Source organism: Anabrus simplex, chromosome 6 (genome assembly GCF_040414725.1).
Source record: "Anabrus simplex isolate iqAnaSimp1 chromosome 6, ASM4041472v1, whole genome shotgun sequence".
Classification (NCBI taxonomy): Eukaryota; Metazoa; Arthropoda; class Insecta; order Orthoptera; family Tettigoniidae; genus Anabrus; species Anabrus simplex.
Window position 1 is genome coordinate 340,990,450 of NC_090270.1, and position 18,620 is coordinate 341,009,069.

The window sequence follows — 18,620 nt, forward strand, 5'->3', positions numbered from 1 at the left end:
ATGTATGTTCTCTTTGAAAAAAGGTGAAATAGAAGAGGTAGAAATAAAGAAAAGGACACTATTGAGGAAAATCTGGGGAGCATAGAAAACGGAGGAAGGAGAATTTAGACGTAGGTGGAATAAAGATCTATATAAGTATGAAGAAAATGAAAGTATTTCAGAGACGATCAGAAAGATGAGAGTTAAACTTTCTGGCCACATAATGAGGTTGGATACCAGCAGATTGACAAAACGAGTGTTTAACCATGTTTATTTAAAGACCAATAATGGCAACCAGTGCATCCAAGGAGTGAGAAAAGATATAACAGAGACTGGAATAAGTGGTGGTGGTGGTGATTATTGTTTTAAGAGGAAGTACAACTACGCAACCATCCTCTATCTAACACTAATCAGAGAGAAAAACGAAAGGGATCCGACACTTCGAAAAATGAAGATATCGGCCAAAGGAAGACAAGGGCCACGAAGGGCGTGAAAATGAAAGACTCCCTAGCCCTCGCGAACCTAATAGCGTCGGGGTCGGAAATGAACAAGACTTGACCAAGGAAGGTCGGATAGGATAGATAAAAGTGAGGAGCCTGGCACAAGTAAATGGAAGCAATGCCAGGACTCAGCTAAGGGCCCCGTGGTCGCCAACCCACGCTCCAAAGTTTAGAGCCCCTGAGGCCCCTTTTAGTCGCCTCTTACGACAGGCATGGAATACCGTGGGTGTTATTCTACTGCTCCCACCCACAAGGGGAACTGGAATAACAGACCATATAATACAAGACAAAACAACTTTCAGAAGATTGCTACAAAATTTCAAGGTTTCTGGCAGAAGAATAGTAAAGGTAATAACAACATCTGGACACAAGAGAGGAGGAAACTGCAAAATGAAATCATGAAAAACTAAAGGAAGGTAAGGAAAGAATAGGCAAGTTGAATGCAAAAATAGATGGCAAAAAGAAAAAAGAAGAAGAAGGAATACAGAGTTCCTGATAATAGTGGGCGCATTTGTCGGCAACGCTTGTTGCTGGGAGTCTTACAATTCACACTGTTTTCAAACTCAAAAATCCGCCAATATATGTGTTTTATCACGATTTTTTTTTTTTGTGAAACTCTCATGCTGCGAGTGGGAAGAGGACGTCGCGAAAGAATTACGTCATGATATATTTCGTGACCAAGGCCACCTGAACCAAACTTTGCGGCCTTAGCATTCTGCTTCTCTTACCGAAAACTCACCCTTTGTTTTCTGGAAAATCACCAGTTGAATGACTGTGTGCGAGTGAGTTACACTGTCTCCCGGCACCGAAATTCCTACTTCCTTCTCCCGCTTGAAGTAATGGTTTTTCCCGTAGAAAATAAGGAGGATTAGACAACGAAATTGGAGGAAGGCAGTTAAGACCTATTGCCTTGGTGACGTGAGATGGATCTTATTAGGATAGTGTAAGACAAGTCATTTCTCCGGGTGAGTTTGACAAGGACATTCAGTGAAGCGGTTGCGGCCATCTGCCCTCGTGATCTCACATAGGGTGTCAGTAGAGGTTAGACAAGGACTTAACTATAGATTATTTCCTTGATAGAATCTGTGGTACCGGGCGAGTTGGCCGAGCGCGTAGAGGCGCGCGGCTGTGAGCTTGCATCCGGGAGATAGTAGGTTCGAATCCCACTATCGGCAGCCCTGGAAATGGTTTTCCGTGGTTTCCCATTTTCACACCAGGCAAATGCTGGGGCTGTACCTTAATTAAGGCCACGGCTGCTTCCTTCCAACTCCTAGGCCTTTCCTATCCCATCGTCGCCATAAGACCTATCTGTGTCGGTGCGACGTAAAGCCCCTAGCAAAAAAAAAAAGAATCTGTGGTAGGATCTCGGTAGGGTGGGCAGTACAAAATCCCACAATGACCTTTCTATCCATTATTTTCCTTAAGACTGGTCACACCTCCCAGTCACATATGGATACGCAGTCCATCAGAGCTCATTTTTTTATGTTTACGTGTATAGGAAAGTTAACCTTACCGCACTCTAGGAACGTATGTTTGCGCGACGTGTTTACGCACTCCGACAGTATCAAGTATTTAAGGTTAATTTTCCTTTAAACATTATCACAGGATTATTAATACAACGAAAATTATTGTGATGGACTGCATATCCGTATGTGGCTGGGAGGTGCGACCTGTCTTGAGGAAAATAATGGATAGGAAGAGCATTGTGGGATTCGAGGTTTTCCTCGAGATACGGAATTAATAAGGAAGTGACTATATGCTATAGGAATGACACCACTCCAACGGTTCGCTGTGACAGAAACGAAATATATTTCGAAGATAGGTAATAGTGGAGGATTTAAAACCTCTCGTCGCGTAAACACACACACATCCCTATAGAACTGTGTGTGTACTCGCCAATTATTCTGCAGTTATGAGGCTGTGATAGGACTCATTTCTTCTTCTCACTTAACTCGGTAGACTTCCTGACAAATACTTACGCAGGTTTCCAGTTGCTAATTTGCCTTTAACCTGGTAAGGAAAGGATTGTTTTAGAGCACACCCAAGTCAAACAGGTGGTTGACAATGGACAATCAAGCAGCCAGGCCGAGCCACTGTTGACTCAACTGTAAGACAAGCCTCCTCTCCGAAATTCCTCACCAACTTCTCTGACCAGCTTCGATATCGCCGTACATCTCTGTAAACAGTGCAGGGTTAACCTACATAATTCAGGTTAAGAAAACTGTCCTACATTAGATTTTAAATAAGAAACTGGCCATTCATAAAACATATTGCAGAAAACCTACATCTGATGGAAACAACGTTTTCCGTTTATTGCCCCGTTTATTTAATCCTATTCGTTATTACATTAATCTCTTATCTAAAAATTATTCAGATTATCACTTTTCTTCTGCCTCCCTCATTTCTCACTTTCTTCCCGTCACTTCTTTTCTCTCCTTATTGTCCAAATTTCATTTCGGTTTGAATTTTATTTTCTCTCACATGTTCTTCCTTTCCATGTCCTCCAGAATTCATTCTTTGACTTCACATTTATTTCAAATTCATCTTTCTTACTTCTTCATTTACATTCGTATAATTTTTTAGTTGCTTTTGCTTCTCTTTATTTCATCTGTAAGTTGATTAACGACAGTAACATTATTGTTTTCCATCCATCTTGCCTTTCTTACTTTCATCCCCCCTTCCTTTCTTTACCATGCGGGGAGGAGAGGCACACAGGAAATAAAGATGACTTTCCGAGCCTAAGTTGTCGGTTCGATCCTGGTTCATTTCAGCTGTATTTGGAGGTGCTCAAAAAGTCATCCTTGTGTAGGTAGGTTTACTAGCACGTAAACGATCTCCTACGGGACAAACTTCCGGCACCATGACTTTCCTGAAATACATAATGTGACGCAAAATCATAATAATTATATTTTCACGACGTTGTGCCCAAGTAAGGAGCAAGACTGAACTTACTTGGAAGATAAACTTCCATTATTCTCTTCCCAGAATGTCTTCATCCCTTCGCTGTGTTCTTTTTTCCGTTGTTCTTACCATGCAGCGGTGTTTGTCATCTTGATTTTTTAGTAAAGTGATATTTGTTCACCAATGTTCTAGAACAGACCTGTCACATATAATTTCATCTGTTATTCTGATTTCTTGATGATCTTTTTCAATTTTGATTATCCAATTACTATTATTATTATTATTATTATTATTATTATTATTATTATTATTATTATTATTATTATTATTATTATTATTATTATTAATGCCAGATTGTGCTCGATGTTGACAGTATCCATGTTTTATCCACGAAAGTAAGTCAAAATTATATTAAAATATTACTATTTCATAAATGAACGCTGCTATTCATTTATTAATGTATTTGGTTTCTTTCAATTGGTGAAGTTAGGATGCTTGGCTCTCTCTTACACTTAAACATATTTAAAACACTTCTCTATATATATATTAACCTAAAATCTAATATAGATATAACACTCACATCTTACTCTCAAATAATTAAAATAGTTTTCTGTACATTAACCAATATGAAAAAGATAATGCTCAAACCTACAAAATACGTACACATATTACAAAACTCTCAACTTCGTCTACCTACTTTACTTTAGAAAGAAATATTTTTATTTTTTATAATATAGGAAAATAATAATGATGACTAAGACGTACAGAATAGAGCGAGAAGATATTCTTGTATTTACCGAGGGATGAGTTTGACGGAACATGTGGTTGAGGAGGACCAGAGGAACTTCCGCTACAAATTGTCGACGGAAGGAATAATAGGAGCCGCTTTTAAATTTATGATCTGAAACACACGATTCGTTAACGTCTTCAGATTTAATCTGCTCAGCGTTATTCAGTGTGGTCCACGTGACGGTGAGCTGCAAGCATACTGCCCTTTCAATCAGTTCCTCCAGCCACAAGGAGAAGAAAGGAAAGAGGAACGCTTACTGTATAGCTATCAAAGGCACGAAGTGCAAATATTTTAATGTGCTGAATCACTTAAGACGTATACGATCCCGCTAAGAAGACAACAATTTCAGTCCAAAAGAAGTCGAACAAAAAAAGAAAGACACAAATCTATTTCAAGCCAGCTGAAGTCACCTTATTCTACTACCACTTTTCCCCACACCTTCGTGAGCTCATGGGTGAGGATTGTATCGCACAAGAAAACTTGACCTTCTTTAAGCCCGGATGCCTTTCCCGACTATGTTGAGGAAATTATTCACTATTGCGTGTTTCACGCGTGGTTGGCAATGCAGTGTGTTTTGTGTTAGTACAGTCGCAAACACTCAGTCTCCAAGTCAGAGGAATTAACCACATACAATTAAAAATTTCCGACCCAGCCAGGAATCAAACCCAAGTGAACCAAAGACGAAAACGCTGATTATTTAGCTAAGGTGCCGCACACTAAGATTGTTGGGTGATGACGCCTCAGATCTAAAACTTCGACAGCATATGGTTAAATATTACGTCTGCTCTATGAGGTGGAAGTTTGAACAAGAGGCCACGATCAAACGACCTGAAACTCTAGAACTATCGCTCCAGGGAGGAATGCTTAGTCTCTCGTGTATTGAACAGCTCACAAATGAACACGTATTACGGAGAAGGAACTGCAGAAGAGAACCACTGACCACCATAAAATGCAGAAAAATTTCATTCTATGGCATATACAGTATTTTACAACTAATTTTGAAAGAAAATTTTGAGGGCCCCTACGGTACGAACATCATGCCTTAAGAATATTCAAAACTGGATGGGCATGAAAAGCAATGAAGAACTGTTTCTTGTTAATGAAGATCGAAACACACCCTCCGTTTTTTGCCATCGTTCAGGAGAATGTTCAACACATGTAGAGGAATTGCATAGCATTTCTTTCAGTTAAGTCATTCAGTCATTTTAAGATACTTCATTTGGATGATCATTGCAGAACGGAACAGATTATAATGAACATGTCTGAAATGCAAGTTACGTGTAATGTGCCATGTACTTGTGATCCATTTCGATAAGAGCTGCCAAACTACTTCACTTCACACTTGTAGCAAGAGAGTGCGAGAACTCTTCTTTAGCTGTCTCTCGTATTAAACAGTAAAGCATCTCTCTACCTTTTTAATGCCTTTCTTCCGTAGTAACGTTTAAACTCAGTTCCCACAGCTACAGCCGGTCATGGGCAGCAAAGCACAGCCTGGCCAAATGGTTTCGTAAAACATAACCCCACTTTTAATGGCCTGTAACATTTCAAAATGAGCTGTAATAAATTTTCATCCCTCCACAATAGTTGGGAAGTGTTTTAGTATTCCAGGGTATCTGGGGAGATCTAGTAAAGCGTGTTATTGATACCAGGTGTTGAAGAAAGTTGACAGTCGAGTCATGTGGGTGTCTCAGGCCCGTTACCAAGCCCACAGCGAGGAGGCCATGGGCGTAGTGGATCTTACATTCCTCTGTTATACTTAGCAACATAATTGCCTCCAGAGAAAAATTTAACTCCGATAAAAGCACCCTTCTTCTTAAACTCAATGAATCAAGCCCACTGGTTTATGAAATAAATACTTCCATCGTTGAAGTCTTCTGACTGGAAGCAACAAGCAGGCAAGGGATTTCAGCGATAAATCTGCCACTGTGAGTATAAATATTAATGATTTCGTTACTCAGGTAACTGAGATGGGAGAGACAAGTTTTATGCTGCTAGTCTTCCGATCGATTTCAACGACAAGTAGGAAATATTGGTTTGTTAAAACCAACTTGGAGGCTAGCTGGATCCTCGTAAAGCCCTACAGTAAATCACGTGAATGCAGGGAAATTCTAAACCAACAATATCTCGATTGAGAAGAATAGTTGACAAGGGGAGCAGATAGGACCTTTGCACATAATTCACTCTCTGATCTGAAATGCCTCTGTGTCGTTGAGTAAAGTAACAGCTTCCTCGGCATCGGATTATACTGGTCTTGACAATGCGTAACTCGGCACCATCACATCACAGTCTTAATCGTATGACATTAGTTACTATGTTGATGCCACTTAAGCTACCTGAAAGTCAATTTTAACGTTCCGTTTTAATATTTCAAATGAAAGTGACATCTAAGCACGCTTGGGCGATCCAAGACTTTATTTTTAATTCATTTTGTTAAATGTGTCCATCCCCCTGTGGATGGGGATGGTAGAATAATACGCATGGCATCCATTGCCTGTCGTAAACGGCAACTGTAAGAGCCCCCAGTACTCTTAACTTGGAAGCGTAGGTTAGCAACCACGGGGTCCTTAGATCAGTCCTGGCATTGCTTCCATTTACTTGTACCAGGCTCCTCCATTCCATCTATCCTATATGACCTCCCTTGGTCAAGTCTTGTTCTTTTCCGACCCCTACAGTGTTAGGTTTGCTAGGCCTACGTACTCTTCCATTGTCACGCCCTTCTTGGCCCTTGTCTTTCTTTAACCGATACCTTCATGTTTCTAAGTGTCGGACCCGTTCCATTTTTCTCTGATTAGTGTTAATAGAGGACTGTTGGCCACTTGTACTTCCTCTAAAAACAAAAATCACCACCACCACCACCACCACCACCACCTCAAGTGTCCCCAGATATCTTTTGCATACCTACATCTTACGACACAGAGTGTCAAATTGATTTGCTTCTGTTCTTCAATGATCTGACCACCCTTGCTGGGTTTGAACCCATGATCGTGGGGTTAAATCTACCACAGATTCACAAAAGGAAATACAGCGATGAAGGGTATTCTGTGCCAAGTGACAGCCACAAAAATACCGTGTCTACAGTATACAGACAAACAGGGGCACATTTCTTGGAAATAAATGAATGCGATTGAGGGAAATGTGAATGTTACACCGATAAATTTCAAAGGCATTTTACTGTTAAGGATACTTGTACAGTTGTATGCACTTTCACTTGCCGGGCTGAGCCCAAATTGGTGGGTTCGATCCCATCTCAATCCAATGATATTTGAAGGTCGGCCTCGTTCAGTAGATTTACCGGCAAGAAAAGAACTCAAAATTCCGGAACGTCGGCGTCTTATACCGTAAAAATACTTCATCGGACATAAAGACGTATTTGGTTTATCTGAAAGGGTGGGGATTTGTTTCGCAGTCAGGTAATCGAAGAGTTTAGAAACTAGTTTTCTATTTCCGGAGAGGCACATGGCTCTGAAGCCTCCACCAGGTTAATTCATGGGGGCAAAGGTGGCCAGGTATAAAACTTAAGAGTCGGATAGTAGATGTTTTCCTTTAGTAAAAGAACCTTGCGTTGTTCTTAGGGACTTCATTGTCTTCATGTCCGCCTCCGAAGCATAACGGCTAGTGTTATTAGCTCCCGTCCTCGGGGACCCGGGCTCGATTCTCGGTACTGCCATAAATTTAAAACTGGCAGAAGGGCTGGTATGTGGTTGAAATGGTACATGCAGATCACCTCCATTGGGGGTGTGCTTGAATAGAGCTGCACTACCTCGGGATGAGGACACGAGTTACCTTTTTATTGCCTTCATGGAGATTAGTTTCGTTTGCTTCGTTTAAATAAGAGAGCAGCGTATCGTTGGCACTCCACAAGTGAAGAAACTCCTACAGACAAATTTTCGACACCTATTGGTCTCTGAAAATTTATATCATATACTGGCAATATATCGTCAGAAAGACCAACTGACGATGTACCGTCAATGGTCATACTAGCTAAATCGACCATGACGATGTTTCGTCGATGGAATAAATTAAAACGGATTTTTTAAACGTAGTTAATGTATTCGAAACATACGTTTTGTATTTCATCTGGAAAAGGATAATTTCCCCAACCTTTAAGAACATAGAAATCGTAATTATAATCTATATTACTACCTATATTTCTGGAAGTAAAGATGTAAAATATGCCACAAGAGCCTTCGTGTTCTCGTCACACTAGTTGGTAAACGTCTGGGATTTCTAGCTGCTGGTATTAAACCAGAGCTTTGACAGATTCGTCCGTCCGTTCTACTGGACCGATTTGCTTCATTTCTATTTTATTCTCTCCGGAATTACTTGCCGGTGAATCACGACCTTGATAGATCTCTAAGTTCAGCCAACTTTGAGTAATCATAAAATAAAATCATTAAATAATCACTGCAATAATTGCAGGCGAAGGCTTATCCAAACGCGAAAAATATTCTGTATTTAGGGGGTTGCTAAGTGACTAATACTTTCATTATTATTCTGATGTATGTGATTTTCATCCTTAGTAACGTGATTGCATGCAGCTATGTTTGATTATTAACTGTCAAGCCAGAGAGTATACACTTTATCTGATCATGGAAGAATACTATTCTGTGCCAGGTACTCTGATTCTCCGACCTTCCCCAGCTTCTGAATATACTCAACAGATGGCAGAACGTTCCTAATAACTTCATGCTGCTAAGAGTAAACAGTCTACGTACGTACAGACAGGAAGGTATCCGGTTGACTAGCCTTCTGTATGGACATTAACAAAGCGCAAGGGCAAACTCTTTAAAAAAGTGAATTAGTATTGAGCCACGGCTAATTGTATGTTGCACTATTTCATTTGAAAATGTAAAGATACGGCCGAATTGTGGAGGCATAGAAACCGAACGAAACCCCATGGCGCAACAGCCCCGAAGGGCCATGGCTTACTAAGCGACCGCTGCTCAGCCCGAAGGCCTGCAGATTACAAGGTGTCGTGTGGTCAGCACGACGGATCCTCTCGGCCGTTTCGAGACCGGTCGAAGCATAGAGAATATCGAATGGAAAGAAGTGTTATAAACTGCATTATCGGTATTGAATGTTCATAAAACTATTGAAAAGGACAGGCAAAACATTATGAGCGTGACAGCCACAACAAGACGAGTTATGAGGAATGGTGCGGAGCAGTACAACACACATCCAGATTTCCTCTGAGGGCAGATCTCTCTGTATCTACAGTAGTCTGCATTTGATGATCCTAGTATCTATATATATTTGCCACTCGTTTAACACCATTCCAATACAGACAGGCTTTCTGGACATTGTGGTATACGCGAACAGAAGGGCTAGAATTGTAGGAAACCGACCGTGGCCTTAATTAAGGCACAGTTCCAGCCGTTCCTACAGGAATGTCTATGGGAAAGCACAGACAATAATTTGTAGGGCTGCACGATTTGTGGTTATCCATCTCTTATGGAGAATCAGAAGATGCCGGTGCTTGACCCTAGCTCCTCTGCCATTAACTGATATCAAATGATTTAATGATTGTAACGAAAAGATTGTATTTTTAATATCTGTGATTTATTAGTTGTTCTATGCGCTCTAATAGTGCTCTAAAATCGTATTTAATTAGTTTATATACTTACTTATCCACAGTGGAATAAATAGACAGTAGCGGATACAAAGCAATAAAGCTTTTTTCAAAATAAATTAGTATTAATATAAAAATTATAATCGTTAATGATTGCCAGATGTGATAGTATAATATTTTACTTCTATGTAAAGGCGATTGCAAAGTATAATATTTTTAGTGGTGGAAAAGTAGGGAGAGAAGAAGATTTTGAGTCGGAAGCATTTTGGAAGTTATATTAGTATTGTGTTGAATTGGAAAAGTAGTTGACAGGCTCATAAGGGATGGGGTCTATGAGGTTATAAATAAATTGGTAAGAATCGGGTGTTAAAGAATGGTGGCTAGAGAGGTATATTTTTTTTAAATAACTGGCTTTGATTGCTCTTTTAATGTAAGTCCAGCTAGGAAAAGAAGAGCATGGTTTCCTTTACAGTTGGCACATCTAGCTTGTCGAACCCACAATCTCCCGATTAAAAGCCAACAGCTATATGACCCGAACCACGCAGAAAACTCACACGATCTAAATTATTATTACAAACGACTTCACGTCATACGGACCCAGATAGGTCTAGGAGTGGGGAGGAAGCGACCGTAGCCTTAATTAAGGTAAGCCTTCAACCGCGGCATTTGACTGGTGTAAAAATGGGAAACCAGGGGAAACCATTTTCGGGGCTTCCGACAGTGGGGTACGAACCCACTATATTCCGAGTGCAAACTGATAGCTACGCGACCCAAAATGCACAGCCACTTGATAGGTTCCGAATTAATTCTGAAAGAGCCAAAGAGGAGGCAATCACTATTACACGCTGGTCTGTTTCAAGCAGCTTTCTAAGCCTAAGACGATTTAGCCCGATGATATTAACGCTAGCCTCGTATCAGTAGATCTACTACCACGCAGAGCAACTTCCGTAGAAAATTCTTGCACCTTCACGTCTCCGAAAATCGTGGAGGTAAATGTTGGATGTAAAACAAATTACACTAACCATCAGAACATCACTGGGCAGGTAAGTGTTACACACACAAAGAAAGTTTCAAGGTGTCTACATCAACTGATCGGAAACAAACGACTTCTCAGTCCCCACCCATCTACGGCTTGTACAAAATTTTATTCGGATCACACAAGTGGAACTCAAATATCACCACCCCGAATAGCTATTTCGTGTGTTTGCCGGATGTTAAAAGTATTTGCAAGAGGTAAGTTATGAGCTTGTTTAACACAATATTCATGAGCGTTTTATACAGGCAGGTTGTCGGAACGACTTTGTGAAGAAAAGTTAATATTTCCAGTTCTTCGAAACAATGTCGCAATGTTTAAGGAAACACCAATAAGAAATTAATTGTTAGTAAAGGCAGCCCTCGCAAAACTTCTTTCATGGTGCGACAGAAAAGAAGAACACTTTTTAGCAGACAAAGTAGGGGTCCTCGTACTACGGAAAACATAAAATTAAGCAATCTCCTTAATTGTGATGAAAGCTGAAGGGCTAAAGGGTCAGGAAAGTTTTCAAATTGTGAGTCTTGGATATCTCTACCAAACAAACTAAGAGAACAAGTTTTGAAAATCATTTCCGGCGTAAATGCAGTTCTTGAAAAACAGCCTAAAATCGCTTGTGTTTTACTCGTTCCCTTTTTCATTCAATTCCTAGCCAAATTAACTTATTTACGTAATTGATTCTGTAATGTGTTTCTTGGTTTAATAACCTCAGTCATTTTTTTATTTTTTGAATAATGTCTACACCAGATGTAGTTATCAGGGCTTAAGCAAAACATTCGCATTAGCGCTCGTAGTGGTGCTTAAGTGAAACAATGCATTGACTCACATTAGTGCTCGTAGTGGTGCTTAAAAGGAACAATGCATTGATTCACATTAGTGCTCGTAGTGGTGCTTAAGTGAAACAATGCATTGACTCACATTAGTGCTCGTAGTGGTGCTTAAGTGAAACAATACATTGACTCACATTAGTGCTCGTAGTGGTGCTTAAGTGAAACAATGCATTGACTCACATTAGCGCTCGTAGTGCTAGAAAAAGGCAAACTGCAAATCTAATCGACAGGATAACGATGATTAAGGAAAGGATTGCATTTTTTTAGGAATACTTTAGTATATTTACCTAAAATTCGTAGCTGATATCCCTAGGATGTTTCCAACATTGACTTGCTTGCCTGAAGGGCTACACCTGTATATGTTTGATGGCGTTTGTGACTTTGAAACTACAGCAAGCTTTCCAAATTACATTTTGAGAGAAATAGAACCTTTCGGTGAACTTCAGCTCGACAATTACGATTAAACATTTATTATTATTATTATTATTATTATTATTATTATTATTATTATTATTATTATTATTATTATTATTATTATTATTATTATTATAACACCTGCTATTTACGGCAATTTAATATATCCTATCGGTATTTGTGGGACAGTGGTAGAAATGGAGGGTGGGGGTATTTTCCTACCTCCTCTTTCCAAGAGGGTGGTTTTAATTTGAAGAACTTTTACAAGGAAGAAAAGAAAGGCTCGATTACCAGGGGGAAACTGGACTGGAATGAAACATTTCTGTATAAACATATACATTGCTGTCCAGTGGAAAATACAGGATCTTTGAGAAAAATCTACACTGTTGAAGGATGCCCTTGTGATTTATTGAGAGTAATAAATCCTGTATGCTGGGAACAACAGAACAATGACCTGTGTCACTGTTTTACTTAAATATGAATGATTATTTTAATCTCTTAAATCGATATTTTGTAATGCAAATTTACATTGATGAAATAATATTACGCAATGGGACGAAACGCTTATAATTTCATAACTGAAAAGTGTCGAAGAGTTTGAATATTTTAATGTTTGCATTCCATAAAATTAAACTGTGATTTCTTTCTGGGAATCTAACTTTTGATATAAGTGGAGGTACCTACCTGCCTTAGTGCACCGTTACGGTATTGTCCTACATAGTAGTTGTGTCTCAATGGCGCAATATCCACCAGCGTGTTGTAAAAGTATGGCAATCCAAGTGATGAACGCGCTGCCACTCTGAGGTGAAACGATGATAACTTCACGTCAGGAAGGCGTGAAGAGCTCGAATACTTTAAGTGATTATATGTTTCTATTCGATCAGATTTAGAACTGGCTGCTTTACTGAATGATGGACTATGGACTAGAGGCATTCGTGAGAGTCCGAACTAAAGGCATGGTTTTGGGTCATCGGAAAGTTTGTGTAGCGTGACGCAACAAAATGTTTGGTGGAAGTGTAATAATAGCAACCGTGCAGGCAGTGATATTAGGTATGTGTGGATGGTCAGACAATGCTACCTAGCAACCGTGGAGGCTATATCTCAAGGCTGGTTGCCATCTGAAATTAGCAGGCGTTGATGGATGGCCATGATCATCTGAGTTTCACAAAGGGAAAAGTGGATTTCTTTTGAAGTAATAAGTGCATCTGAAAATTTGAGTTTCTCAAAAAATGAAGGTTTTAGAGGCGAAGATTGTTGTGGTGAACATTCTCATTTAACGATTAAGTCACTATAAGCTAATTTGTGCCAGAGCGATTAAAACGTTCAACGTACTGTTCTGAAATTTCATATCAAATTGGTTATATTTTATTTTATTATTATCTATTTTATTATTAATTTGAACAAACGTTGTGGGCTTAGATAGCGATCTCAACAAACTGAGTTATTCAGGCAAATACCATGAGTCTCCTTAGCCAGTAAATCCAGACTTACTTATTCAATTCCGAGTGGCATAAGTCTTATAGCGTGTGATCAGAATCACAAAACATGGAAGTATTTGGAAATGATGTCACTTTTAGTAATTTGTATTCCAATCTTTCTCACCTAAACATCAGATAAGATATATTTGTATCATTTACAGTGTAAAGGGGAAGAAATTGGCAACAATCTGAAATAGCTTACATACCTCGTCCTACTTATAATGAAGCGACGTGGCACACGATTCAAGAATCGTGGATGTGTTGCTAGAGAACAAGTGAAGTCATATCCGAAGACATCTGAGGAGCTGGTTAAAATGATTCTGTTGAACAATTCAAATTATGACAGATTCGCTCCTGCCCTTGGTCGAGGACATCGCTGAAGGTCATTGATCGAGCTTAAGACTGACTTATAACTCAGAATGAATTAAACACTAGGAAAATAATATGCTAAAATTTGAACTACTTTGGAACTACATTTGAAAGTAATTTACTATTGATAGTTAAAATGACCACTGACGTAAATGATATCGTTTATTTTCTCTCTCAACATTGAGGCGTAAGGATGATCTGAAATAGTGGAAAAACGCACCGCGAAAGAACGCTCAAGTGTCTCGGAATAAATAGCTATCAAAGAAGAAACAGCGAAAGGGGACTGCCAGAATTGTTGTGGAAGACTTAAAAGAAATATCAAACTAAACTGATTGGGGTGTTACTGGCTATAATATGAAATCCTACCGAATAGGCCTACTCGTTGAACACAGCACAACTGTAGGAACAGAGGAAAAATGAGCCTGCGAGACTACTGACTATAATGTAAAATACTTTTCAGTGTTGAACTCACAATTATACTAGGTGCAGGGATAACATATGACGTCCGACCTCTTGGCTGAATGCTCAGCGTTGAGGCCTTCAGTTCAGAGGGTCCCGAGTTCGATTCCCGGCCGAGTCGGGGATTTAAATCACATCCGAATAATTCTTCTGTCTCGGAGAATTGGTATTTGTGTTCGTCGCAATACTCTCCTCTTTATATTCAGGCAACATACCACAGTACAAACCGCCACAGAAACACGCAATAGTGACTACATCCCTCCACATAGTGTTGGTGTCACGAAGGGCATCCAGTCGTAAAACGGGACCAAATTCACATGTGCTATACAGTTCGCATCTGTGACCCTACAGACGTGGGAAAAGTGCAAGAAGAAGAAGTAGGGATAACATCTGATGTAGTTTAGAGTACTACTTGTTATAATATTAGAAGTCCTGTTATTTGTTGAAGACACCATAACATTAGGATCAGAGATTATATCAGCCTACAGTACAACTGTCTATAATATGAAACCTCCTGTGTTTGATGAATAAACCTCCTGTTTTTGTGGATTATACAATTTTACTACGTCGAGGAATAATACCTATCTTAGAGTACAATTGACTATATTGTGAAATCTCATATTTTGCTGAACACACCAAAGAACTACAAGTTACAACAGCTTTTACCATTTAACTTGTCGTGTTCCCTCCGTTTCTTCGTCCACACCTTCGAACCCTCTTTGTAAACGTTCCACGTCAATATGTTTAGGTCTAAATATTAGTAATTTGAGAAGCAACGTTTAGGACATTTTACAGCGACTGTCATAATTTAAACTGATTCATAAAGCGGTGAAGTGAACCCTTTCATTTGCAAATAGCAGATGAAACTCTGAGTATTAATTAAACCAAGAAACATATCTGATAATCCAAAATAAGATTCCCAGAAGGAGCAGCCGGGAACTTTTGAACTGATCACTGTTGTTGTGTCACGGAGTTTATTCCACATAGCCTTCTTTGTTTTAGAACTATTTGTTCTTTGCTGTGAAAGAAGAGAGAGATGATATTTAAATCGTACACTGACCAAGTTGACCAAGCTGTACAGGTCGCACAGCCGCGGGCTTGTGTTCGGGGGTTGGAGGGTTCGAACCTTCAGTCAACAGACCGAAGATAGAGCACACTGAGCTATTGCCGATTTATCTGGCTAGTTGAAGCGGACATTGCTATCATGTATTTTTGATGTGAGTCCCAATGAACCGACCGGTGTGTTTGTCCAATACACGTGGAGTGAATTTCGTACACGTCAGGGTGTACAAGTGAAGACAATTTGTCCTTGTTTTATCGTAATGATGCCTAATTTTTGTGACGGTGCCGGAAACGGTTTTAATACTGTGCATTTGGATAACTGTTCCGCGTCCTCAAAGGCGAAAGTATACCTACCACACTTGTTCTAATAATACCTAAAAGTCTAAAATCATTTAACCGATGCTTTATATTGAATTACTCTCATAGCAAGAAAGGTGACATGAATTTCTTCTCGGATTATAAAGATGCATAATGATTCATTTCATGATGAAATAAACAGAACACGTGAACACTGAGAACCTTCACTAGTATGCCAGAAATCGTCCGTATTTGGAGCTTCAAGGTGAATAAACAAGTACCTACTGAAACATGTAGAGAAGAATGTGTTTATATTTGTATGTTGATACGAATATATATGAAAGTGACCGAGGTATGAGTGATGCTAGTCATGTCATTCCTTATGCAGTCAATCCCTGTTATGAATGGTGTGAAGATGTTGCTCATAGGTTTGGTTCGAGCATGCATTTCAGTGGGCTCGGCAGGCTACTATATAATAGCAACTTCCGTAATAATGAGGGGGAAACTACCTCACTCTTCATTTCTCTAGTACGCTTCTTCGGGAATGCCTAGGCTATTTATCACAGCTAATGGCTGAGCTGTTAAAGATCCAACCAGCCATAGCACTGAGGCCTAAACATTCACACACATGTGTGTAGATGTAGAGAATTGCACATATTCCTTTCATCATCACCACCATCAATCATCAAGAGCATCATCATTTCCTCAACCCGAACATTGGTGACATGGAAGCAGCGTACTGACTGGCTTCTTTAAGCCAGCTGTTGGATTTCTTGCTAAGTTCATCCTTAATAAATAATAATGTTATTTGCTTTACGTCCCACTAACTACTCTTTAAGGTCTTCGGAGACGCCGAGGTGCCGGAATTTAGTCCCGCAGGAGTTCTTTTGCGTGCCAGTAAATCTACCGACACGGGGCTGTCGTATTTGAGCACCTTCAAATACCACCGGACTGAGCCAGGATCTAACCTGCCAAGTTGGGTTTAGAAGACCAGCGCCTCAGCCTGGCAAGAAGCATACAATGAGAAGAAGGTTAAGAATAAGATGGTGAAATGTACTTCCTAACAACTTGATGAGTGACATCGCAACTAGATATTTTGATAATGCTTTGTTTATTTCAGTTAAATCGGTTACCGTACCACACCGATACTGAACCTAGATTTTCTTACTTGTTCACTTCCCTTATATTCTATGATCACAAAACTAATTCTGGCCTTTTGTTCTACAGTCGCAATTCTAATCTTATCAAAAATCATTGTTAAACATAAATTCTTACAGTATTCTGCTGGTGTATTTATTATATTTTGTATCCTATCTGCTGCTATCTGAACCTGGATGTACTTGCTTGACCACTACCTCAAAAAATCCGTTGTTTAATTTTTCCAGCTGTCATTCTCAAGTCGAGACATGGTAATATGTTATCATTGATGCGTATATGACCTACAACACTACATAACCTGAAGCAATAGAATTCACAAAGTCATCACTTCAGAGCAAGGAAATAATATTTACATTCACAAATACAGTCTTGGAATAAATTGCTATAAATTATACGTCCTACAAGTGTGTCTAAAATTATGACTTTCTCTCGTTGAAGAGCCTGACGTTTGTGACAAGATAATTTACCTCGTGATCACCGTTGTTCCTACGTATTCATGTTTATTTGTTGATGACTGTATCGTTAATTCCTTCGTGAACAGTACGTCATGTTGAATTATGTGCTGGCAACGTAAGTATGAAAACTGATACTGAAGCACATTAAAAGCGGTTTGTACAGCTCCTCTCAGTCTTCTATATTATTTTTTCATGTCAGGAGTACCGTACTGTGCAGACATATCTATAGATTGGCTTCAAATTAATAAAGTAGAATATATGTCTATCCGTTTATTCCTTGTACAAAATCATACCGTTCAACCTATCTGAACCTAACTTTATACAGTGACCTTTCAGGATTCTAGGGTATCCCTGTCTATAAGGATTTTTTAAAAGTCGTATCCATTCACTATATTTAGGCTCCTTGGTACATCATCATAGGCTAAAATACGCGAAATATCGGATTTACCGTACAAGGACGAGACAAAGCTCATTTTTAGCTTCACGACGTGAAGAACAAAACTAGGTGAGGCCCTACAAGAGCGAAAACGTTGCTTCGAGGCCCTAAAACAAACCATTATCGAGATATTGCCACCAAAATACCCCCTCTAGGAATCCCATGAATAAACGAGTAGTCGTAACTATGGTAACGTCAGCTCAAGGATTCTATAGCAGCGTGAATATGGATGTATGTTCCAGCATAACTGACAACCAAAACTGGTACATATTTGACTTACTATCTGAAAAAATACTGTAGGGGTGAGAACTCCATAGCACCCTTCATAGCACCCCTTTGGGTGGCCATGTAAAAGGGGTGAATTATAAAAGTAATAGAAATCGATCAATATTTAACAATATTTAGTTTTTGGTGTCGCTAAGATGAACTGCGACACTCGAGAGGTCGTTTAAGTCGAAGTTCAGCCTCCATCGGTGCGGGGGTTCAGGAGGCGTGGAAAAGAAAATGTCCAAAGAGAGAAGAATGTTGATTCCATAGCTTTTGGGGTGTCAGTCCCAGTGGTAGCAGGAATCATGTGCGTCATATTGCAGAGCGACGTGTAAATACTTTCATTAGTTGCTTGAAATAATTAACTACTTCCCTGACAATCTGGTGTGTTCCAAGGAAATAGTTTCGCCCGAAATTAAATATTCTCAAATTGAAACTTAAAATTATTCACACAACAATATTTCTAAATCTACAAAATAGTTCGTAGACTATCAGTCAACGTCGCAATGAAGAAATATACAAAAAACGTTTCAAACAGGTGATACAAATTCTAAAAGCAAACTTAAAAAAGGGCCCGAGCAGAACCGGGCACTCCACCCAGTGATATATAGAGTAAACTAGTCGCC